Here is a 26964-nt window from a genome sequence, read left to right as displayed (position 1 = left end):
TCTCCCAGGACATCTGTGATTCAGCACGGGAGAGCTCTGCCTTCCATGAGAATCTTCTAGAGCATCATCCAGGTGTCTGGGCCCGTACTCCTCAGGCAGTGAGCCCTCCCACAGGACACAGACACCCATGCCACCTAGCACCACCCAGCACCTGTCAGTTCTGTCACTCATGGTTTCCACACTAACCTTCTCCCTCTCATAAGTGTTCTCTCCACCACCACCCCTGGAAAACCTTGCCCATTTCTCAGGGACAGAGTGAACCCCATCACATGTGCTTCCTGCCCCCTTTGTCCCCCAGACATTTGTGTCTCCACACATTACTTTCTGTGAAGCCGTACAGCTGTCCCCAAGCAGCCGTGACCGCTGGATCACAGGTTGGCTGAAGCCACCCTTGCATGGGTTCAACCAGCAAGGAGAAAGTTGTGGATGGCTTGTCCCTTACATAACAAGCAGAAGCAGTGTCAGCTTCCTACATCCCAGTCTCATGAGAGGACACCAAACTGGAGGAACCAGGTGACAGTCCTGAGCTGAGGTCACTCTGTCACTGCAGACCTGATCCTAAAATATATCTTAGTGGCTTTCTAGCTCCAGCCTGTGCCCTAAGGGGGACCTGGGGAAGTCTGAGTCCCACCAGAACAGGGAAGTACATGACACACTGTCCTTGGCAGCCTCTCACGAGACAGCGAGCCTCCTTCCTACAAGGCAAGGAGGTAAGTAAGAATGGCCTCAGGACTAGCTCCTCCAAGGTTGCCTCTCTTGCCATATTCCTGGAAGGATCACAGGCATTCTGCCGAGACTGAGATCAGACAGCAATGAACCCTGACTCCATGGTCTGCATGGGATGTGCAAGGGCCCTGTGGTACAGTCCTTCCCCTTCTTTAAGAGCAAGGATCTGTCCTCTTGTCTAAACATAAACTCATTCTTATCTCTCTGGATTTTACCACACCTCGCGTTGGAAACCCCATTTCATCAATGGTCTCTTCTCCCCTCCAAATCTTCATCCTACCCCCTCTGCTGGGTATATGGTGTTTAACCACAGAACATAAACATGCTTCATATACTTATCTTAAAAAGACAATAAACTACTAAAAAACAGACTTCTACATCTGTCCTAAGTCTTCATTCTGCTCTGCCTCTCCTCCCTTCCCTCTCTCCAGATGTGCCCACCTACATGCCAGCTGTTACCTTTATGTTGCAAATTCCTCTATCCCACTCGACTCCCACCCCATTCTCCCAGTTGCTTCCACAAAGCCCGTTTTCGACTGAGTTGTCTCCACCTAAAGGTCCACCTGAAGGCTCCTCCAATTTCGTGTGGCTGAGAAACAGCAGCTTATCTTCCCCTAAAACCTTCTACTCCTCCTGGGTATAACTCCAAACACTTTCAGGAACCAAAAATGTGCCAGACACCCTAGGCTTCTCTCTCTCTTGTTCCTAATGACTAATATTTACATGGGGACTAAGTCTTATGAACTCTTAAACATTTCTTTCCCTTTTAAAATATTTCCCTTTATTGGCACCATAGTTCCTGCATCGAGATATACAACCTCTAGAGCAGGTATCTTTTGAAAGCTGAGTACTTTGTCAAAAAAAAAAAAAACTTCAATATTTATTGTATGTAACCTGGACCCACTTCCATGGCTATCCCAGATACCTAAATATAGGTAACTTTGTTTCTCCTGCTGTGTATTCGAACCAAGGCCCCAGGAAGATTGAACCACATAAAAATTATTTTATAAAGAATTGTTTTATACTGAAAAGGATGACTAATTTTGAGCCAAACTGCAAAGGAAGGATGGGAGTAAATAAGGGATATTTTCTTCTAGAAACAACTTGTAAAACATTCTAGCCCATTTTTTGGTCCCAAAATGGCTTTAGGAAGAGGTAAAATATCAATACAAGCTTCAAGATACTGTGAGGGATTTCCCCCTTCTAGCCATGATGTGGTAACTAGAAAAAGACTTCCCCTCCAGGTAGAAAATTGGACGAATATGTAAAAATAAAGACACTTTCTTAAAAAGACATTGGGATCAGAGCTGTAATCTCTGTGAGTGAGCAGTGAACCTTATGATTACTTAAATTTGTACCTAGAGGCACTTTCTGGACTGTAGTGTAAGGGTCTGGCAGTCTTGTGCATTGTGGAGTGAGAGACCAGATTTCCAGAAGGCTGAGTAGGCAGAGATCCAGAGAGAAAGGAGTTATGCAGAGAAAGAGCCGCAAATCTCAAAGATGTCCCCTAGGCTTCTTGCTCCACACTAAGCTGCTTGTGTGTGCAGTGAAACTCCATGAGGTAGGCGGAAATTCTGGGGAATTATAAGTAGACTAACCCCCAGAACTCACACAGGGTTGGGAATACTTGAGTTCTGACCAGCCAAAGTGGATAGAACACTGGGGGAGTAAAGACTCACTGAGATTTACCCTAACAAAGGTTATAAACAAGCCTAAAAATGATTAGGTGGATTCACAAGCAACTCGAATACTTGACAAAACAATCGTCATTCTTTAAAGGGAGAGAACACAATCCAGCACACAACAACATACTCACAATGTCCAGCAACTGACCAAAAATTACTAAACATGTTAAGAAGCAGAGATACGCGGCCTGCAGCCAGGAGAAAAATAAGTCAAGAGAATTAGGGAAATAAAGAGATTATGGAATTAGAAGAGAAGGGCTTTTCAAGTCACTATCGCAAGTATGCCCACACTGTTCAGGGATTTAAAAGAAAATATGAGAAGAGAGATCAAAGAAATTTTTTTTAAAACATGAAATTTATAACTACAAAAAATTCAATACCCAAGAAGAAATTCTTACTTAATGGGATTATCAGTCTATACGTCAGAAACTTGATTAATGGGGCACCTGGGTGGCTCAGTGGGTTAAAGCCTCTGCCTTCAGCTCGGGTCATGATCTCAAGGTCCTGGGATTGAGCCCCACATTGGGCTCTCTGCTCAGTGGGGAGCCTGCTTCCCCCTCTCTCTGCCTGCCTCTCTGCCTACTTGTGATCTCTGTCTCTCTCTGTCAAATAAATAAATAAAATCTTTAAAAAAAAACTTGATTAATAAACCTGAAGTCATAGTCATAGAAATTATCCAATTAAAGCATCAGGGATAAAAAGACCCCAAACAAAGGAACAGAGCCTCAGAAACTTGAGTCCAATATCAATACATCTAGCATATGAGTATCAGAAGGAAAGCAGAGGGGAGAAAAAATATCTGAAGAAATAATGGTTGAGGGGGCCTGGGTGGCTCAGTGGGTTAAAGCCTCTGCCTTCAGCTCAGGTCATGATCCCAGAGTCCTGGGATCGAGCCCCGCATCGGGCTCTCTGCTCAGCAGGGAGCCTGCTTCCTCCTCTCTCTCTGCCTGCTTCTCTACCTACATGTGATCTCTGTCTGTCTAATAAATAAATAAAATCTTTAAAAAAAAATTAAAAAAATAAAAAAATAAAAAGAAATAATGGTTGAGATGCTTCTGAATTTGTTATAAATTATAAATCCATAGATCAAAACAACAAACCCTGATGAGTAAAAATAAATGTATAATGATAGGTGTCAAATATATATATATATAAATAAATATATATATATATAGTTTCATACTATAGAATCTTATGACCACCCTAAAAATCTTTTGTGCTCCACCTGTTCGTCCCTCCCTTCCCTCTACCCCTGGCAACCACTCATCTTCTTATTGTCCACATAGCTTTGCTTTTTCCAGAATATCATATAGTTGGGATCATACAGTATGTATCCTTTTTTTCAGATTTCCTTCTTTCACTCAGAAATATGCATTTTAGATTCCTCTATTTCTTTTCATGGCTTTTATTTCATTTCCTTTTAGTGTTGAATAGTATTCCACTATCTGTATGTACCATAATGTATTTATCCAGTCACCTCCTGAAGGACATCGTGGTTGCTTCCAATTTGGAGAAATTATGAATAAAGCTGCTATAAACATCCATGTGCAGGTTTTGTGTGAACATAAGTTTTCAGCTCCTTTGGGTAAATATCAAGGAGTGCAGTGTCTGGATCATATGTTAGTACTATGTTTAATTTTGTAAGAAAACACTAAAATTGTCTTCCAAAGTGGCTGCTCTATTTTGCATTCCCACCAGCAGTAAGGGTTTCTGTTGCTCCAGAACCTCAGCCATATTTGATGGCATCAATATTCTGGATATGGGCCATTCTAATAGGTACATGGTGGTATCTCATTGTTTTAATTTGTATTTCCCAATAGCCTGTGGTGTGGCGCATTACTTCATATGCTATTTTCCATCTGTATGTCTGCTTGGTAAGATGCCTGTTAAGGTCTGTGACCCAGTTTTTAATTGGGTTGTTTATTTTGTTGTTGAGTTTTAAGAGGTCTGTGTATGTTTTGGATAGTAGTCCTTTATCAGAGTATCCTTTGCAAATACTTTCTTCCGTTCTGTGCTTTGTCTTCTCATTCTCTTGACATTGTTTTTTTGGAAAGAAGAAGTTTTTAACTTCAATGAAATCCAGCTTGTCAATGATTTCTCTCATGAATCACATATTTGCTGTTGTGTGGAAACAGTCATCTTCATACCCAAGGTCAAGTAGGTTTCCTCCTATCTTATCTTCTAAAAGTTTTACATTTTTGTATTTCACATTTAAATACAAGGTCTATGGTCTATTTTCAGTTAATTTTTGTAAGGGGTGCAAGATCTGTGTCTAGTTGTTTTGGGGGATTTGTGTGTGTGTGTGTGTGTGTGTGTGTTGCACGTGGATATCCTGGTTGTTCCAGTGCCATTTGTTGAAGACTACCTGCCCTATCGCATTGTCTTTGTTCCTTTGTCGAAGATCAGTTGACTATATTTATGGAGGTTTATTTCTATTTCTGGCCTCTTTATAATGTTCCATTGGTCTATTTGTCTGTTCTTTTGCCCATTCCACACTGTCTTTATTACCCATGGCTTCATAGTCAGTCTTGAAGTCAGGTAGTGCCAGTCTTCCAACCTTGATCTTCAATATTGTCTTAGCTATTGTGGGTCTCTTGCCTTTCTATGTAAACCTTAAAAATAGTTTGTCAATATACACAAACTTACTTTCTGGGATTTTGATTGAAATTGCATTGAATCCGTAGACCAACTTGGGGAGAACTGATATCTTGATAATATCAAGTCTTCCATATAAATTAACATGAAACCTCCCTCCATCTCTTCAGTTCTTTGAATTCCTTCATCAGTTTTGTTATTTTCCTCATAGATTTCATCCATATTTTGTTAGATTTAGACCTAAGTATTTCATTTGGGGTGGGGGTGCTAATGTAAATTACATTGTGTTTTAAATTTCATATTCCACTTGCTCATTGCTGATATATAAGAAAGCCATTAACTTTTGTATATTAACTTGCATCCTGCAATCTTGCTATAATCACTTAATTCCAAGAGCTTTTGTCAATTCTTTTGGATTTTCCACATGAACAATCATATCAAATCTTATCATCTAAGAAGATAGTTTTATTTCCTCTCCATAGGAGAAAGTCTATGTACTTTTTATTTATTTATTTTTTTTGCCTTATTTCATTAGCTCAGACTTCCAGCACAGTGTAGAAATAGGAGTTGTGAGAGGGGAGATCCTTGCCTTGTTTCCAATGTTAGTGGGAAATCTTTTTATTTCTTACTATTAAGCATGACATTAGCTGTGGATTTAGTAGATATTCTTTATCAGGTTGAGGAAATTCCCCTTGATCCTTAGTTTACTGAGAGTTTTATCATGAGTGGGTGTTGGATTTTGTCAAAAGCTTTTTCTGCATTTATTGATAATGATAATGTAAGCAAGCAGTTGATGTGATGGATTACATTAATTGATTTTTGAATGTTACTCAATTTGTGCTCACAGTTGCTTCTTTCCTTTTTTTGTTCATCTCTAATTCTTAATGATCAATACCTACCCCTCATTGTGTATCAGGACTCTCCATCTGGGGATGGGTGTTCAATCTTGATTTATCTTCTGGTAGCCTACTGTAGGTTTGACATGACTCTCAGGAATGAGGGTTAGTGGAGTGTCTACATCTTTGCCTTCCTGAGAAGGCACTTGTTTCCATACACAAAGTTTGCAAAATGCCCAGCCCTGATTAGTTCTGATAGTTGAGAGGCATTTATGTGGCTCTAACAGACTGAGATGGGAATGGGTGTTGTGTTGTCAAGGTCTCTAAACGTGCTACAGTATCTGGTCTGTGAGTCTTTTGTTAGATGGTTGGTACAGACGTAGGACACACAATCCTTCACCCCCTTGCTGGCCTTATGTCCTCTTGCCCCTCGGGTGAGCCCATTGCCCTCTGAGTGGGAGGAGACACCACTTACCAACTCTCCTTTCCCTATGCAACACTGGGTTCTGTGGTAGGAGCAGTTGTCTCATCTAGCTGAAGTGAGAGGAAGGGATAAATGTGAACAAGTGTGGTGTCATCCTGCCCTACAATGGGCTATATTATCAGGTGTTTCCAGAGACTTCTAGTGTTTATTGGATTTTTCATTCTTCATCAGTCCTATTTATTGGGGCAGGGGGCACACTGATTCACAACTTGGAAGTATTCCCATTTGCTTTTTTGCTTAGAAACATTTGCCAAGTGGCCACCGATTTGGCTGTCACAGAATTTGTAGCAACCTTACTCTCTTGTGAGACCTCCTCCAGCTGGAGTGACCTTATCTGCTTCATCTCTCCCACTTTGGTTGAGGAGATTGAGACCAAGGCACCAAGGGATCTTGCCCAACACCCCCTACCTTTTCAGACCCCAACTCAGATCACTTTTTCAGAGTTCTTTTCCTTTACAACACAACCTGCTCTAAACATGTGGATTATTTCTGCCATTTAGGTTTGGTATGGCATCTAAGAAAAAGCTTCCTTCCTGAAGGGATTAAGATTCCAAATGTTTGGAAATACGCAGCAATTTGGATCTTCTGCACATAATTGCTGTCTTCAGGATACAGGCTGGGCTTGTCCGGATGTGTGAGGATGAGGTTGAGCTGGCCTCTTCTGCACAGCATCTGTCTGCCCACTGTGGGCTTCCAGCCAAAGCCCTGTGCCTCTGCTTTTACTCAGACACACACATGGACCCCTGGAGACTGCAGGCGGGCAGCCCAGGAACACGTCAAACACAAGATCCTTAATTTCTTAGCACCACAGAGAAAGGGGGGGGAAATGCTCACTTAGAAAATTCAGTCTATCTTACACATTAGGTTTCTGATAGTTTTAGCTCTTGTCTAAGTTTACTAAATCTTTAGCATGATCAAGTGAAACCCACACAGCTCAGCTATTTAGAATTGGACATATGAACCTGAAAGCCTTGCTGCTTCTGCTTTTTCAGAAACTGGCAAGTCTTAAAGCCTCAGACAATAACTTATACACTGCAGAAAAATGTAGAAATGCACATAAATCAACTTGTAAATTAAATATTGTTTAAGAGGAGCAACTTTTCATAAAATTTTGAAGCTACTGGGGAAAATGTGTGTGTGTGTGTGTCTCTCTGTGTGTGTGTGTGTGTGTGTGTGTTTGTGTGTGTGTGTTGTGGATATGGATGTGGAACTTTAAAAAGTATTGATGTATTTGCAATACTTAGAGGTCAAGAATCTCATCCTTGGTCTAAGAACACTGAAAGTTATACTAATCAGTTTGCTTTTAAATGATCATATCTAACATGTTCAGATACAGAAGATGTAGAAACTGCTCCCATAAAATAATTATGGCAAGATTTTTAAAAATACTTGGGGATAAAAATTTTGTTAAGGTCTCCCTCCCCAAAATATTTTTGACCTTCGCAAATCTGACCGTTCATCCTTGAACGTAACTGTAAGGAATTATATTCTTCCCCAACTCTGAAGAGTAAGTGGCTTTCTGCATATGCGGTTTGTTCTGCTTGGATCCCCTTCCCTCTCTGTGCTGACCCACCACATCTTTCCCATCCAGCGGCATCTCCACCCCTTTGGGGATGCAGTGAGGAGTCAGTTTGTGCTCTGCTCCCCCAATGTCCCCAAATATAGTTATTCTCACCCTGCACTGAGAACACAGCTCAAAGTGTCTCCCCACTGAGCTTTTACCCCATGAGCACAGGGTGTACCTGCTTTGTTCCTCCCCCCTTCCTCAAAGCCCAGCCAGTGCTGAACAGGAGTGGGGTGAGAGAGATGGTTCCAGCAGTCACAAGGGCAAGAAATGGGAAAGGAAAAGGACCTTAGAAAGGTAATAGGCTTGTGTTCCAGAAAGATGCACTGCTACTGTATCGCAGGAAAAATGCCTCATGGCAGTTGACACAGATAGCTTCCTGTGGCCCCCATGAACCCACAGTTCCCCTGGATACTCTCCTTCCCCTTCACACTCCTCCCCCTTTGGTGCTGCTTCTCACCCCAGTGGTCTCATGCTGTCTTCTCACCTGCTGCTACTTTCCCCACTGCTCCTGTGGTGACAAGGACAGTGTATACGACAACATCTGTGACCCATTTCAGCATTATTCACAACAGCCAAAGCATGGGGACACCCAGTGTCCATCAGCAGATGAATGTGTAAAGATGTGGTATAGTGTATACAGGGGAATATTATTCAGCCACAAAAATGGAAGGAAATCCTACCATTTGCAACAACATGGATGGACCTTAAAGGCACTATGCTAAGTGAAATGAGTCAGATGGAGATAAATACCACATGATCTTACTTCTATGTGGGATCCAAACAAAACAAAACTTCTAGACACAGAGAACACTTTGGTGGTTTCCAGGGAAAAGGCGTGGGATGATGGCTGAAATGGGTGAAGAGGTCAAAAGACATAAACTTCCAGTTATAAGATAAATAGGTCCTGGGCATGCAGTGTACAGCAGGTGATGATAGTCAGTACAACTGTATTATATATTTGAAAGCTGTGAAGAAAGTAGATTTGAAAATTTCTCACAAACAGAAAAGAAATCATAATTACGTGAAGTGAAGGATGTTAAGAAAGCATACTGTCGTGATTGTTGCACATTACACACATACATCAGTATTTGCACACGTTCAAGTAATACAACCATGTGTCAGTTATATGTCAATAAAGCTTAAAAAACAAGGTTAGAAGCCTTCAGTGGAATAGAAAGATAATGAAACTAATATTTAATCGAAAGTGTTTATCAATAATAAAATAAAATAATAAACTAACTTCTGAATCAGATATAGCCAGCTACCTAGCCAGCTAGATAAGAGAGAGAGAGAAGATAGATAGTAGATACATAGATAGATAGATAGATAGATAGATAGATAGATAGATAGATGATAGATGGCTGGCTGGCTTCCATGAGCCAGACAGTGAACTAAGTTTATTACCATGTTTTATCTTACTTAACTCCCTAACAAATCTAGGGTATAGACAGTTTTTCTGGATGGAGTTCAGGAAACCTACTTACCTACATAAAATACTCTGTGAACACTGGGCTCACCACCTCCAAACTATCCCACAGGATCCTCTCCATCTAGCTACATTCAATAACCACATTTCTTTTTTAATTTCATAGCCTCCAGAGGACTCAGCACTGGAATAAACATACAGCAGATGCCCAATAAAGGATGGCCCATGATTTGTTGCCAGGGTCACTGGTGATTCAGGTGGACTGAAGGCATATTGCAGGGTATGCTATATCCATAGTTATTTGGGCCTCCTACAGGCAAATTCTGTCTCTCTTAAAACTTAAATTGATGATAAACATAAAATTGAGAATGTCCGTTTAATTTTACACATTTAATTATACAAATTAAGTCCTATGAAAATAGAATTGTGTTATAAGTAAGACATTTGGAAGCCCCCAAAATTGACTAACATCACTGGAGCAATGGTTAAAATAAAAAAATTCCTGTACAACCAAAGGATTTGTCTGTTCCCATAGGAGAGATTTGGCCCCTTCATTCTTGTTCAGACATACCAGATCATGTGCTTAACACGCAAGCTAAAAATCCATCTATAATTAGCTCTGCCTAAGAGTGAATAAAAGGCATTCCAGAAAAAGGTCTTCAGCAAAATAACATTAAAATGGCCATATGTTTAACTTGGCTTCAAGTTGCAAAATATCACAACATTATATGCTATTAATGTTGTAAACTTATATGGGTCTTTCAAGTGATCCAACAGCTAAAGAAGAGAAAGTTAAGTTAAATTAAAAGGAGGCAAAAGCTCAAGATACATGGAAAGAAATACTCAAAATGTTTATTTTAAAAAAACAGTTCAGGTAATTCCACTGTCCATATTGGAACTTTCCTATTTACAAACACTGGACTGATTTTCAGAAAGTCTTTGGATTCCTGATATAGATCAGGGCTTCAGTACAGACATCTGGTGGACAGAGCAGCTAAATATACATTCCTTCCTTGTTTGTAGTCTCCTAGTTATTCTGTTTTCTTTTCCTGCAAAACTAATGGATAGTGAACCCCATAGAGGGGGGCTAACTGGCCCCCATATCAACAACTTTATCTCTTTAATGAAACACAGAGTGCACTGAGCAGGGGTCCTCTTTCATAGCCCATTGATATATTCCTCTACATCTATCTGGTATTTTTAATTCCTTAATTGTTTATAATTATTAAATAAATACATATTTACTATAAATAAAATCTGGAAAATGCCAAATAGTATGAAAGTTATCCAAAAATTCTTTTTCCAGGAATGATAGAATAGGTAATTCCTGCCAACCCTTCAGCTGAGAAAAAAATAGAAAAGCTGGACCAAAAAAAAAAAAAATCTATTGGAAGACATCAGATGGCTAATAATGTGAAGAAACATAAGGCAATGCTCCAGGAAAAGAAAGAAACTCAGAAAGCCCAGATTTTCCCCAGGGCCATATATCTGTTCCATAAAAAAGTTTGAGAAGCTGAGCAGTGCTTCGGAGTCACAGGGATAAGAAGAAAAATAAAGACTGCCAAAGAGAGAGTTTGAGGAATATCTGAAGATAATAGAGTATACAAGTGAACCAGAAATAAATAATTCTTGCAAGGACAGCACCCAGCTTCCTCTCAGACCCTGATCAGTTAAAGTCATCTGGGATTATGAATGCCTGTAACCACCTTTCAGAAACAAACGTAAATTCCCTCTGGAGAAACAACAATGTTATTCCATACCTCAATTACCTCCACAGTTTTTCATACACCTTATCTGGAACTCAGTAAAAACAAATAACCAGACTTATGAGATGATGAGGAATAAAAAAAAAAAGAAGAGGAAGAGGAAAAAGAAAAGAAAAGACCAATCAAGGGAAACAAATGGACCTGAAGGGGGTTGGATAATGGCATTATGAGACAGACTTTAAAATAATGATCATGGAGGGATGCCTGGGTGGCTCAGTCATTTAAGCTGCTGCCTTCAGCTCAGGTCATAATTCCAGGGTCCTGGGATCAAGTCCTGCATCGGGCTCCTTGTTCAGCAGGGAGTCTGCTTCTCTCTCTGCCTCTGCCTGCCACTCTGCCTGCTTGTGCTCTCTCTCTCTCTTGCTCTCTCTCTCTCTCTGATAAATAAATAAATAAAATATTTTTAAAAATAATGATCGCAAGTATGTTTAAGTAAATAAAAGACAGGATGGAAGTTTTTTTCAAAGAACTTGAAACTTTCAAAAATGGAAATTTTTTCAGTGACAAAACAGAACACAGGGACACAGTGGATGAATTCAGTGGAAGGTTAGACACAGCTGAAGAGAGAATTAGAGAACTTAAGAACAGAAGGAAATATCCAGACTGACAAACAGAGATGCACAGGTAACGAGACACTTGATAAAAAGACCTAAGGCATTATTCAGTTTCCAGAGGGAGGAAAGAGAGATGTACCAGAACTTCAGCAAGCACAGAATGTAGTGAAGGATTCTTCACAGAATGAAGCACAGGATTCCTATAACATCTGGAAACACAGAAAAATGTATACAGTGTTTTCAAGAACATCTTCAGTCTCTAAAAACAGAAGTATATCATCGTCATTCCCAGATTTATAGACACACTATGGAATCAAAACCACCACCACCAAAAAGCAATGGGAGTAGAGTAAAAGCCATATGGAAATGTTCATATGCTTTGACAAAGGGGGAATAGGTTGTTTGATTAACTTATAGGTAATAAGTGGTAATGAGTGGGGGTCAAAAGATACAATTCAGACTGGCAAACTAAGTAGTAGAAGCTTAAATAGACAGAGGAGGGAAGGAAAAGATACAATTCAGACTAGCAAACCAAGTAGTAGAAGCTTAAATAAACAGAGGAGGGAAGGACTAAGGACATTATATGAAGGGATATAATGTATAAGTACAAATGTTATATGAATATAAATATTTAAATTCTACAAAATTATATAAAAACACAAAATTTCCTAAATACTAAATGAATAACAAAGAGATAAAAAATAAAACAGACAATATGGTAGAAGAACTGCGGTGGCTCTAACATATTTTACAAGATCAATATGCATTAAAGAATATGACAGGAGCAGAGAATTCCAAGTTCGGTCAGTGGAGGAAGGGAAAAGGGAAAAAATTACTGATTAGAAGGAAGATACTTTAAGACTAACTCAAAAAGCCAAGCCAGACTCCATGCTGAGTGTAAGAGACATGCCTCACAGAATGTGATTTAGGAAAGGCAATAAGAAAAGAGAACAGGCAAATGGAAAGAAAGCAGGGGTTGTGCTCTTGATATACAACAAGGTAGAATTCAGGCAAAAGACTATCAAATGAGACAAGAATGACAGTTTCTAGTGCTACAAGCTATAATTAAGAGGGGAGATGAAATAATACTTATGTTCCAAATGAAGCAGCAAGACTCATAACAGTAACGACAAAAGATACGAGGAGAAAGGCTAATCAGGAAGGTTAGCATCAGTGTGCAGCTCTCAGCTAAAGATGGGTTTGGTGAACACCAACAGACCAAAATGGAAACAGAAAACCTACATGGTTTACCCAGCAAGGTGCACGTCAAACCCTGATCTTATAGCAAAAACAGCATGTGTACTTAAAACATTCTTGAAAACCCATTGACTTCCAAGCCACAAAGCAAAGCTCAAGAAATCCCAGAAAATAGAATTAATATGAACAGTATTTTCTGTTCATAATGAAACAAAACCCAAAATTAATAACAAAAAGTCCTTTCCATGAGACAATTAGAAAAACCTGTCAATTAAAAAGTCTAGGGTCAAAGGCTAAAACTAGACCTAAATTGTAGAATTTCTTAAAAGAACGATGATAATGGAAAGGTCGCAGTGAAATCAATGGAATAAAATTAAAGGAGTAATCAGAAGAAAGTTTATAGTTTATGCTTAACTAAATCACTAGAAGATGAAACAGTAAAAGGAAATATTCCACCCAATATACCAGAAAAAGGAAAAGAAAGTAGTTTTTTAAAAAGCAGAATGAAGAAAATAAAGGCCGAAATTAATTCATTACAAAAATAAAAATAATGCAATTAATAAATAAATTTAAATCCCTGTTATTTGAAAAAAGAAAGAAAAATAAAGCAAGCCACAAGCCAAACCAATCATAAAAAAAGGAAAACACAAACACACAAAATAAGAAATGACAAGGGTGATAGTCATTGAAATAAAGGAATTTTTAAAAAACAAGAAACCACTTTGCAAAACTAAATGTAAATAAATTTGAAAATCTCAAAGTAGTGAGAACTTCCTAGGAAAATACAATTTATCAAAACTGACCCCTGTAGAGACAGAGAGTTTCCTTAGACCACTCCCGAGATGAGTCATGGAACACGATCACAGACCTACACCCTGAAAAGCACCGGACCCACCCAGTGAAGTATGTAGAGTCAGCCCCCAGATCCAGCAATCTGCCTCACAGACAGATGCCAGGAGCATCTTCCCTGGGCTCAGGCAGGAAGGAAGAGTCTCTCCAGCACCTTGGCCACTGCCCGCCAGAAGGGCTGTACCTTCCACACGGTGATGGCATTCATTTCCACGGGCAGTCTGGACAACCAGACAAACTGCTTGTCCCTCCAAGTATGACTGCAGACAACGGGACCTCAGTCCTACCCAGGGACCGCTGTCCCACTCCGCTTGGGAAAGGCAGCTTGGGCAACTCGAAAGCAGTTCCCATTCCATGTTTCTTTTGTTGGAGTCAGTGTCCCGCGTGGAGCTGCCCCAGGGGCCTCAGCCCGAGCCTCACGGCATTCCAGAGCAAGCCTGATGAAACAGATGGTTTTCTTCAGCTTGCAGAGAAAAGAGGCTTGGATTAAGTTTTTTTAATTTACTTCAAATGCATCTATTATAAGAGTTAAGCAATTTTTGTCTTCCGGTTCTAGAATAATCTTTAAAGTTTGAAACTGTGTGTGTCTGAGTTAAGTCATCTCTTTCTTTGTTGTATTTTTTTGTCTCCATTCGACATTGAAGAAAAAAGCCAACTGACAAAATCCCAAATGTTTACCCTTCCAAATGACCAAGACGCAAGAGTGTGCCTCACAGGGCCATTCCTGCTCTAGAGAGGAGACAAAGGGGAAATCATGTCTCCTCGCCAGCTCCGCTGTGGTTCACACACACAAGTCGATGGAGTAGGAGTCGGGTTGTTAAAAATTCAAACTCAGCAAAGCAAGCATTTCTGCTAACGTGAACGTTTCTTTGCCAGCTGGCCATGCCGTGTTGTGTAGACCATCCAAGGCGACTTGCTAGAGTTTGGTTACTCAAAGACTCCTTGCAGAATGGAGCCAAGATGTGTCCTCTTCAGGTTGTGCTCGGGTTCCAACAGACAACGGGGGAAGTACAATGTGTGTCCAAAAGTAGAAATAGCTTTCTTCCCAGAATTCTGTTTCTGAGCCACAGGCCAATGCTTGAATCCCTTGGACACAAGAATCCATGAGCTCCATAAATTATAAAAGGTCCCATCTCACACAAGACCTTTGATGAGGGCTTTCTCAGGACCCTCCAGGCTCATTGAGAGCACCTCTGTAGAGGTCAGCCAGCTGACTGGCTTAGAGATGCCCCAGCTTTGGGGTTTGTCTCTTCTCAGCTACCACACGGACCCTAACAGCCTAGGGCCCCACTGACAAGACAGAACTCCCAACACACGGAGGTCTGTTTGGGGTCCGAGGTACCGGTTAGGAAGGAGACCTGCACGGGTTTAAGCCCACGCTGGACCTCGTGCACCGGGGCCTTAGTGTGTCTTCATCAGAACGTCTTATACCTTGTAAAACAGAAACCAACCACAAGCAAGTCATCCTAACAGTCTGTTGTGGGGGGGACATAGAGGGCAGAAGAGGTTATCAGGGATGAAAAGAGGGAGTTGGAGAGACGAGGGTCTCAGCAGAAGCTGAGATCCCTCCCCTGCCCCAGAAGAAACGCCAATTTGGCTGGGCAAGAAGGCATTCCTAATAGAAAAAGAGCCCACAGCTCAGACCCCGGAAAATTCACAGTCTGGCTGGAGCCGTGAGAGCTGAGGAAGGAGTCACGAGAGAGGACCGAGACGCAGAGTAAGGAGCCATAAAACTCTTGATAAATACCAAGCAGAGAAAGGCACACACAGGTACAGAAGTCCTGAGACAGAGAGTAAAGAAGACTGGAGGGAGCCCATGCGGGGTGCAGTGTGTGTGTGTGTGTATGTGTGTGGGGGGGGGTGTGTGCACGTGCAGCGTGCAGGGTGGGGGAGGGCTGGGCTCCTGGCTCCAGGAGAGGTAGGGGGTTGGGGGGAGGGTGGTCTGAGGTGGGGTGCTGCAGCCGGCTGAGCAGAGGCTAGCTCGCCCCACTTCTCTCCCCATGAACATGTAGCAAACAAACGTATGGAACACATCTCTTGATCAAAAAGCTCTGTCCTCCATCCTCAGGAAAGGTCGGGCTGCGAGAGCTTGGACCACAACAGACAAAGGGAAGCTTGGCCCGTGGTCTCTCACGAGAGAGGAAGACACGCGGTCAGCTTCGCGGCAAAGTGCTCCCAGATGAGCCGTTGGAAACACAACACAAGGGAGCCGCGAGCTGTTAGACTTGGAATCACCTTTAAAGGCTGGTGCTGGGACTTCTGAGTGCTGAGTGCCCCGCCCCCAACTCCCCCTGCTCTCTCCCTAACTCCCCTTGCTCTTTCTCTTTGAGCCTCCCCCTCTCTGACCACCCCCCCGCCTCTCTCTCTCCCTGACCCCCCCCTTACACTCTCCCTCTGACCACCCCCCATCTCTAACTCCCCTGTCTCCCTCTCTGTCTCTCTGTCTTTCTGTCTCACATCTGCTAAGAGTCCTGATGGCCATCATAAACCTGAACTTGGTTTATGGAGCCAGTCGAGGCTGCTGGGCTGGGGGCTGCCGCGATCCTCAGCCACCTCCCACAGCCCAGTGTCCCCTCTCCTCCTGCTCCCACAGTCATGGGGCTTTGGCCCCCTCTAACCTTGTCGCCCCTCTTATAAGGACCCCATGAGTAGACTGTACATTCATGGAAAGCTGGGATAATCTCCCAGCTCCACAGGCCTGCCTGCAACACACCTGGAGTCCCTTTTCCATCTCAGGCAGCATCTCAGATTCACCCATCCCACACATTGGTGGTGAGGGTGGAAGGTGATTATGGGGCTCCCCTCTTCTGGAAAAGAATCCTGTGGGCAAATTCAGCCTCCCATGAGCCCTGCTGACCTGGCCACGTGGCACACAGTCTGCCCCAGGCACTGGGTCTCGGAAGCGAGGGAGCAGCCCCAGGAGCCCACCCAGGAGGCTGCCACATGGGGGAGATCAGCCACACGGGGCAGCGGGGGACCATGTGAAAGGAGCAAATGGTCTTCACTGAGGCTGACAGATTCTGTCACCCAGCCCAGCACACCCCGGGGAGAGCCCAGTTCCTTAGAAACACCAAGGTGGCCCAACGGGTGTGGGGGTGCCCCTCGGTCCCCACCAGGGCACCTCCTGTGCTCCTCCAGCCTTCCCCCACTCCTTCCTGGAGGAGGCACACCCATGCTTGTCTGCGGCGTGTGGCATGCGGGATCTCGCTCCAGGCATCGCAGCTGCTTGTAAGGACGAGCCACCTGAGCGTTGACGGGACAGCCCCTTCCCCAGGGACTGGCACCAGGGCCAGGCCTGGGCAGGCACACCTGCTGCTGGACAGAACCCACCAAGGACCATGAGCTGGGCAAACAGGAGACAAGTGCCCCCATCCGTGTGGGGCACATGGGAACTCTCTGTACTAGCTAATTTTTCTGTAAATCTAAAATGAGTCTTGAAAAATGAAGTTTATTCTTAAAATCTCTCTTCTTGTGTGATCACCCCATTCTTCTGTCTGGATGTCTAAGACCCTAGGGAGGCACTGGGGGACCCCTGGACCAGTGGCACAAGACACTCGGGTCCACCAGCTCCCCTGAGGGCCCCGAGGTTCCACACGTGCCCCCCTCAGACTGAGCACCACCACGTGGAAGTCAAATGTCCAAAGTCCAAGAAGATGTGAGGACGGGGGGCCTCTCTGCGGCCTGAGACAGGCCCACCTCGCCCTCTGTCTCGCTTCTCTCAGCCGAGACTCCTGAGTTTTGGAGCATGATCTCCTGAGCGGGCCCAGAACTGAGGTGCCGGGGCTGGTAATTCCAACATGGGTCCACGTCAAAGTAGGGGAGGAGTTCCCCTCAGACTCACAGCAGCTTGGCTCTGAGAGGCTGCGGGGTCACCCACCCCCAGAGCCCCTGCCACATTCTGCTAGGGTCCCTTCCACCAGGACTGGATCCCTGCTGTGCCGGGACTCACTCCCAAGCCTCTCGCAGTTCCCAGAGGTGTTTCCTGGGGTCTGAGTAAGGGTTTCCCTCCGGCTCCCACCTGCCGGGTCCTCACAGATCTGAACTTTCATGCTCCTGGCCTGGCTGTAGCCGGGGGTCCCGCTCTCGCCGTGCCGCTGCCCTCACTGGGGTCTACCCTTGGTGGATCATGGCTCGGGGTCCCACAATGTGCCCTGAGCTACCCCAGTCTCCAGTTCTTGGGGAGAAAGGTGGGGGGATGCCCAGAGGATTTCCTATATTGCACTTCTCCATAACAAGAAAGGCACCCAGCATTTAGGGCAGGATTCTGTCCGGGAAGGTGGGGTTCACCTGCAGCCTGAGCTTTCTCAGGAACCAGAGAGTAAAGAGTGATCCAACCCAGCCCTTCTCAAAGCACGAAAGCTGGGAAGGAGCTTGGTGCTCAGGTGCAGGTCTGATCGGACCTCTGTCATTGCAGGCACCATACTTCCCCTTGTGCAACTCCACATCCCGACAGCCTCTATCCACTGCCCATGCACTGAACTTCCCTAAACGTCCAGAACAAGAGCTGCACGTGCCTTCAGCCCCAACCTCTACCCCAGCCCGAGGCAACGAGGTCTGTAGGAAGTGTGCCAGAGCCATGGGGAGGCCTCTGGGGAGGGTGCCATCTGGCCCGTCTTTGGGAAGGGACATCTCTCCTGTAACACATCCAGATGGCTCAGCCCCTCACCCCCACCCCCAACTCTGCCTCCAGCCACTGCTGCGGGGACGGGTCCTGCACGTGCGCCAGTCAGTGGCACGCAGGTGCACCCAGCACCCCCCGGCAGGGAGCCTGGAAGCCTAGCCCGGTGGGGGGAGGACAGGAGCTGGTGGGGGCGGCTGGGGCAGCTGCTCAGTGAGGGCTGTGTTGGCAGCGTCCACCCAGGAAATGAAAACCAGCCCCCAGGAAATGAGTGTTCTTCCTTTGGCCTCCTCAGACTTGAGAACACAGGCAGGAGGAAGAGCCAGAGACAGGAGAGCGCAGCTGGTGGGGCAGGAAGGGACCATAGGGCTCCTCCTGACAACAGGAGTAGGGGCGCTGAGGAGCGGGGGACCGCTTGTGGGCTCAGCCCACCCAATGACCTCGGAGACCCCAGCACTCGGGGTGACTGGGGCTCTTGGGTTTGCCCCGGCATGGGGGTGGGGGCAGGGCGTCCCTCCCTTCTCCCTCCCTCCTTCCTTCCTTCCTTCTGGGCTCAAGACTGCAGAGATGCCCTGAGACCCCCAACAAAGCAGGAAAGAAACTGTGGGCGTTGGAGGTTTGCTGCATTCTGTGGCCCCCAAAAGCCAGACTGGACACCCCCCAGGCAGCCAGCAGGATACCCAGGGACCACACAGATGTATTTGAGCTGTGACAGACAGTCCCTGTGTGTCCAGGCCAGCCACGAGATGGAAGACTGTGCCACGGCTGTCCCCACTCTACCGACAAGGAGGCAGAGGCCACGAGGTTGAGCAACCTGGCCGAAGCTCCGCTGGCCACCCGGGCCCTGCTCCTCACCTGCGCCCCAGCAGGTTGTTCTAGAAGACGGTCTGACGCCTCTCCATGCCGGGCTGCCGTCCGAACGTCCAGGTCCTGGATGGACGTGAATTGTAACCATTTTCTGCCTCAGATTTGTTTGCCATTTGACTTCTTTTGTTGTAAGTGGATGATCCTTCTAAGAATACGGTTGTCATTTTTGTACTTAACGGACCCAAACTCTCGGTTGCTTAACTTCTCTGAGTCTGGGTCTCCTGTCGGGGTGAGGCAGGCTCCTCAGGCGCTCGTCGCAGGGCTGCTGGAGGCCCGGAGCCCGGTGGGCCGCAGGAAGGGCTGCGTTGCTGGGAATTACAGAGATTCTTCTGGTCCCCTCTGGAGGTGACCTTTAGAGCCACCAAGGTTGCGCACGTATAGCACCTCTGGCGGGAGCCACGGGCCTCCCCGGGTTGAGGTGAGGGCTCCCTCCTGCTTGCTGGCTCTGGTCCTGCAGCAGAGAAGCCTTCTCGCTCCCAGCGTGTAAACGTCCTCATCCACACTTCCTTCAGAGCCCTTCACCTTGTCATCTGCCACACTGACCCCTTTAACCCATCTGGAGCGTATTTCAGTGTGAGGGAAGGACCCAGCGTTGATTCTCCGGCTTCAAAAACTCTAACCCCCCTGTGCCCACAGGCCTGTTGCAAGATCAGTCTTTTCCACAGCAACTGAATTCTCCCTCTTCTTGGAAGGATCAGGAACACCTGCTCGTGGCCTCGGGGAAGACGGCTTGGCCTCCTTGGCCTCGTTGTCCAGCACAGCCCTTGCCTGGGGGCTGGTCACAGAGTCAGGGGCCCACTGAGGAAGGATATTATCCGCTATAACCAAGGGTGAGGTCACGGATGAGGGTTCTGCCACCTCTTTCGGCCCCAGAAACAAGGAACGGCGTGTTGCTCTGCTGTTGGCTCAAGTCCTTGGGCCTCCAGCTGGAGGCTTGCCGACGGGCCCCACCTGCACCGGCTTTCCCTGCTGGAGGGTGCCCGCCTCACCCTGCAGGGGCTGCCGAGGGTGCCTGCGTGGCCTTCCTGGTGCAGGCGGGCCACCCTCTTTGGCCATTGCCGTTCTCCCCCGACCCCCCGGCATCGGGTTGAACCCAGACCTGCTGGTACTTTGCCTCTTATTTCCACTCACGCTGTGGTCTGGCTTCCCTTGCACCCCAGGACTTGGCTGGCGTAGGGAAGCCCAAGGACTCCGCTTGTCATGGGATGCTCCTGAGAAGTCTTGGGGATCCCCACCCCTAGTCCTCTGCTCCCAGGAAGAGGGGACGCATCTGCAGAGCTCATTCACTCTCTCGAATCTGGTCTCCCCCAACACTGCACTTCGTGCCATGCTGACGCTTAAACGCTCCCCTTCCCTGCCTCTCCAAAGGATCAGTCCCCCCCTCCCGACTTTAACGTTGAGTAGGTCACTCCTTGTCAGCCACAGGGGGTCACTGGCCCTGAGACGTGCCTATTCCAGAACTCATGGGTCAGTATTTTGGATTTAAATATTTCTCTTCATCATTTCATCTTTCAGTTTGCTATTTGTCTTCCCCCCAGTCCAAAATCACATAAATGCTTTACCGTATTTCCTCCTTTTGCTTTACTAGCTCAAGGGTAACATGACTTAGAAAGAAAAGAAATTAGCCCTCAACCCAGGGCTTCTGGGGGAATGTCATACAGGAGGTGTGTTGACAGAGGCTGGGAGGCTGGGGGGTCTTCCCAGATGGGGATGCGGGCTGTCCCCAGCAGAGGGGACAGGAGAAGAGAGCCGGCAGACAGGGTGGGCTGTGTGAGGAGTGGAGGCAGGGGGAGCAGCTGCAGGGAGGCCCTGCGCAAGGACAGGGAGGCTCCAGGAGAGGACAGACCTCAGCCCCGGGCCTGCACAGACCTGGCTCCCTGCTTGTTTCTCTGTGACCTTGAGTCTTGGGGGTGTGGGAGGGGCCAGGGGTAAAATGCAGCATGCATTTCTGCCCTACCTGCCCCACAGTGGTGGTACGGATGACACTTCATGACAAATTTGCAGGCAGTTGTAAACTGTGAGGTGTTCATCTGGCGTGTTTTCTCAAATGTGGGTGAGTGGTGACTCACAGCTATAACCCCACGCGGAGATCCGGACCCACAAACGTCATCAGCACCATCCGTGTCCTTATTCCCACTTACGAAGCATCAGCTGTGTGCCAGGCAGTTCAGGCACTTGGCCTGCAGGATTCGACTTATCCCCCACATGTAAGCTATGTACACGAGTGCATGTGTACTGTACGTGTCCCCACTATTCAAAGACCCATGGCTCACACACAGGTCGGAGGGCTTGTGTGGGTTCACGGAGCAGTAAAGGCAGATCCAAGGTTGGAATCCAATCTCTGTGTCTTCTCCCACAACCCCGTCCGCTTGGTAGAAGCTGAAAGGGTCGCTGGAATGTCATGGCAAGTCTTCCTCGGGAGATACCGGAAGCAAAAACCACGGCAGAGGAAAGAAGTGCCCAAGCAGAAGAGGAAGGACTTATAACGTCAAAGATCATACGCCCTCCACGGCCAACATCAAGGTAGGACAAGAGGCCAGCCTGGGAGGACCAAGTCCTTTAAACCTCAGGGCTCTGAGGTTTAAATCCAGCCTCTGGATTTGCCTCTGAGGTGGCAAATCCAGTCGTCAGTGGGTGTGCGCTGCACAGTGGCTACAGAGGTGAGGAGGGAATTCCACTAATCCATAAGGGCTGTTACCAGTGTCTGGCTTCCACTTTGCTGGAAGATGAGGGACATCTATGCATGCTTTGAAATGAAACATTTGTTCCCTATATTATGTGACATTTCTCCCCACTTTTTATGAGTTAATGAAGTTTCTATTATTTTAATATGAAAATAAGTAATGAACAAGTCTGAAGACACCAACCAAAGTCTTGGTTCTCTGAAAGGAAATGAACGTGGCCAATCCCAATACTGGGTGGGTTTTTCAGAAAATCCCACGTGGAGATCCATATGTGACTGTCCCACCCAGAGACCCATCGTTCTCACCTTTAGCTCCTAGGTATCGTCTAGGCAGGTAAGAATCATTGTTGACCTTATTTTGCCAACAAGGGAATTAGAATATGCAATGGCTGAGCCCCAGAGAATTCAGGACCCCCAACACCATGCTTCATTCTCTCACGTACACTTGTCTCCCCCAGCCTCACTGTGAGGACACTGCAGTAAATGCCTCTTGCTGCCTTAAGCTTAAAACATTCCTTGCATTTGCATGGAACCTGAAAAGACCCCAAATAACCAGAGGAATGTTGAAAAAGAAAACCAAAGTTGGCGGCATCACAATTCCAGACTTCAAGCTCTATTACAAAGCTGTGATCATCAAGACAGGATGGTACTGGCACAAAAACAGACACACAGATCAATGGAACAGAATAGAGAGCCCCAGAAATGGACCCTCAACTCTATGGTCAACTAATCTTCGACAAAGTGAGAAAGAATATCCAATGGAAAAGAGACAGTCTCTTCAACAAATGGTGTTGGGAAAATTGGACAGCCACATGCAGAAGAATGAATCTGGACCATTTCCTTACACCACACACGAAAATAGACTCAAATGGATGAAAGACCTAAATGGGAGATAGGACTTCATCAAAATCCTAGAGAACACAGGCAGCAACCTCTGTGACCTCGGCCACAGCAACTTCTTCCTAGACACATCTCCAGAGGCAAGGGAAACAAGAGCAAAAATGAACTATTGGGACTTCATCAAGATCAAAAGCTTTTGCACAGCAAAGGAAACAGTCAACAAAACTAAAAGGCAACATACAAAGTGGGAGAAGATATTTACAAATGTCTTATCAGATAAAGGGCTAGTATTCAAAATCTACAATGAACTTATCAAACTCCACTCCCAAAACAAAAACGTTCAATCAAGAAATGGGCAGAAGATATTTCTCCAAAGAAGACATACAAATGGCCAACAAACATGTGAAAAAAAATGCTCAACATCACTGGGCATCAGGGAAATACAAATCAAAACCATCAAAACCACAGTGAGATACCACCTCACACCAGTCAGAATGGCTAAAATTAACAAGTCAGGAAACCACAAATGTTGGCAAGGACGCAGAGAAAGGGGAACCCTCCTACATTGTTGGTGGGAATGCAAGCTGGTGCAGCCACTCTGGAAAACAGTATGGAGGTTCCTCAAAAAAGTTAAAAATAGTGCTACCCTATGACCCAGCAATTGCATTACTGGGTATTTACCTCAATGATATAATCATAGTGATTCAAAGGGGCCCCTGCACCCCAGTGTTTATAGCAGCAATGTCCACAATAGCCAAACTATGGAAGGAGCCCAGATGTCCATCAGTTGATGAGTGGATAAAGAAGATGTGGTGTATATACATAATGGAATATTACTCAGCCATCAAAAAATGAAATCTTGCCTTTTGCAATGATGTGAATGGAACTAGAGGGTATTATGCAAAGCGATATAAGTCAATCAGAGAAAGACAAAGACCACCTGATTTCACACATATGTGGAACCTAAGAAACAAAATACTTGAACATAGGGGAGAGGAAGGAAAAATAAAATAAGATGAAAATTGATAGGGAGGCAAACCATAAGAGACTTTTTTTTTAATTAGCCAGAGAGAGAGAGCACAAGCAGGAGGAGCAGCAGGCAGAGGGAGAAGCAGGCTCTCTGCTGAGCAAGAAGCCAACACAGGACTCAAACCCAGGACCCTGAGACCATGACTTGAGCTGAAGGCAGATGCCCGACTGACCTAGCCATCCAAGGAGTCCGCATAAGAGACTCTTAAGTATAAGGAACAAACACAGTGGCTAGAGGGGAGTTTGCAGGGGGGATGGGGTAACTGGGTGATGGGCATTAAGGAGGGCACGTGATGTAATGAGCACTGGGTGTTATATGCAACTGATGAATCACTGAACTCTGCCTCTGAAACTAATTTTTAAAAAAGATGATGTTAGTTGAAAACAAAACAAAACAAAAATTCCTTTTCTGGTGAAACACCAACAAAATTTGCAAAAAAAAAAAAAATACATTCACATACCCTGTAGATTACATATTCTGTTCTACATAAATGTTTATTTGTTCTTGACTGTAATTCTAAGTCACTGACATTTTGCTAACTCTAGATCTCTATCCAAAAGCTTTCTGAGGCAGGCTAGTATTTTAGACAGAGAGCACCTTTCATTCTTGGCTTCCTAAAACTTTAAAAGTTTCAACTCAACCTCCATCTCCACAATGCCAAAGAAACTGTTAAAAATTGGTCCTGAGACAAAGGTGCAATTTCTAAGGTCATTCAGTGTGTCACAAAACAACTTGGCCCCATGGTGCCTCCCTCCTGCCATCTTGCTGCATTGTTGATCATGAGCCAGACCTCCTATCGCTATCTTCACTGACAGCTAACAGAGACAGGGATGGCCTCTGGCCATGGCATGAGCCTTTAGTCCTTCACTTTTTGCCAGGACCTGTGTCTTTCCCATGACGGAGTACCCCTCCCAGTCTCTGCTGTCTCTGGATCCCAAGAAAATCAGGCTGGAACACAGCAGCCAGTATCATCAAAGATCCCTGAAGCTTGTAGGGCTTCTCTGAGACTCCTGCACACCCTACTCAGCCTGGCAGTTCAGCAGTGCCCAGCTGTGGGGAGAGGGAGAACTGGGAGCTCGACAGGGAGGAGACTTCTGAGAAGTCCAGGGATTCAGGTGCCCACCACTAGGGAGAGTAGCATTGTCTCTGTACATAAGAACTTCTCTTTGCAGTTTGCTTAGCCTGGCCTCTGACTCCTAGGTCGGGGATTAATTCCTAAACCCCACAGATCTGAGTCTCTCTGCTGATCTAGGACTATGTGCCAACGATATGGTAGAAACAAGAGTCCTCTGGCACTATCGATCATCTTATGAGATGGATGCCATTGTATTCAACTCCTTACCTTGAGGGGGGCTCCTAATCCAGATTCTTTGCAATTAGTCCTACTTAACTTTTGCAAAGTGATGACAATAGAACTTAGTTTGTGATCTCATTTATCACTCTCCCTGTCCTTAAAGTATGAGATGTGAGTGCCCCACCCGAATATTTGAAGAAAAGCCAGTGAGTGCAAAGTACAAATTCCTTCCTCAACGTCATTGGCTTGTGGGCTCGTCATTAGGGATGGGGGGGGGTGGCCGCTGGCCTTCATTTGCTTCATCTGGGATTCGCTTATGGAGCAAGAAAGGAAATAGACCCAAATCGGAGCTTGTCTTCGGATTCCATCTTCTTCTAAGCCAAATTAAATGTATGTATTTCATTAACATGTGGTCAGAGATTACAATGATGATAGATTTGGCCAATCTACAGTCTTTCAGAACAAAAATGGCAATTGTTTGCTTGTGGGAGGGAAGCATTTGGTGAGTTTTAAAAATGTGAAAATGAGAATAAACATCCCATGACTCATGAATTAGTCATAGAGTGGGACGTTTTTTCCCCAACTCCCTTGAGCGGCTGGCCTAAGCAAGGTGCTTGCTGGCTGAGCCGACCTTCCTCTACCCCCACCACTGAAATGCAGATGAGGTGGGCTTCCCCTTAGCTCACAACCCTGTGTGCATTGCGCTGTTCTAGCAACTGCCAGAGTAAATACACATCCAGGAGGAGGCAGAGACCCATGGTCATACAATTCAGTGTTCTACCCTCTGGTGCTTCTGGGTAATTGCTCAAACTCCTCTGGAAAATGTGTTTTGATCATTTTCTTCCCCAGGAGGCAGAACTAGAACAATTGGGGGAAGTTTATTTGGGCTCAATCGAGGGAAGGATTTTCTAGCAAGAGCAGCCCCCTGCCCCTTCCCCGCCACGGTACAGTCTACTCTGAATTCTGCCACTATGGGAGTATTTTCAGTACGACCTGGACAACAGTCAGTCAGGGACACTTGGAAGGTGTGGCTTGAGTGCTGACAGTGAGTGGTCTTCCCGTATCCACCACCCCCCACCGCCCACGCCCTGGTTTCCAGCTGGAGGGGACTCAGACTCCAAATCAAGCCTTCCTCTGCAAGAGGAGTAGGCTAAAATACCAGGAAGTGAAGGGCCCCTGGGCAAAGTTCTGCCCCCCACCCTCCGCCCCTGCTCTTTGATGAGCCAGTTCTAAGGCATGTCCTACTTTTGGTCCGAGGTCTGCAACAGGACAGGGCCCAGCTGCCCACAGGAGGCATTGGCGTTCCTGCTGTTGGCTTCTTCCCCATGTCTTACTCTGCATTCACCTGCCAGTGCTTCCTGGAATCACCTCCAGAGTAAATTACTTGGGCCCAAACCCTTATCTCAGGGCCTGCTCTTAGGGGTACCCCGTCCAAGAAAAGGGTTTTGTGCATTGGGGTGGGCAGACTGTCTAGACAGAGAAACTGGTTCTCACCCTCTGGGACCTTGGCATCTAAGCCTAGGAAGAAGACAAAGGAAGAGGATAAATAATGGTTTGGAGAAGAAGTGACTAAAACCAGGGTAAATCAAAGGACACTGACCATGCCCTCAGAACCAGGAAGAACTGCCCAGGTACCCAGGGACACCCTGCAAGGCCCCAGAGGAAATGCCAGTCCAGGGGCACATGCAGTCTGGTTTTCAGAGATGATCAGAGAGGAAACCTCTGTAGCCATTTCTTCAACTTCTGCCTCAGGCTTGTTCTGCAAGAGCTTTGTAGCATATATTTATGTAAACATACATTAAATATATAATACTGATGGCATTTCAAACCAATAGGCAAACCATGGGTTCTTTATGAAGTGGTAACCAACAGTTCCAGATTCATAAAGCTAAGCCTGGTTTTATGGCTTAAACTAAAATTATTTCAATTGTGTTTAAAACACAAAAC

Source organism: Enhydra lutris, unplaced genomic scaffold (genome assembly GCF_002288905.1).
Source record: "Enhydra lutris kenyoni isolate GAN:26980312 unplaced genomic scaffold, ASM228890v2 scaffoldscaffold1, whole genome shotgun sequence".
NCBI lineage: Eukaryota > Metazoa > Chordata > Mammalia > Carnivora > Mustelidae > Enhydra > Enhydra lutris.
This window is presented reverse-complemented; position numbering follows the sequence as displayed.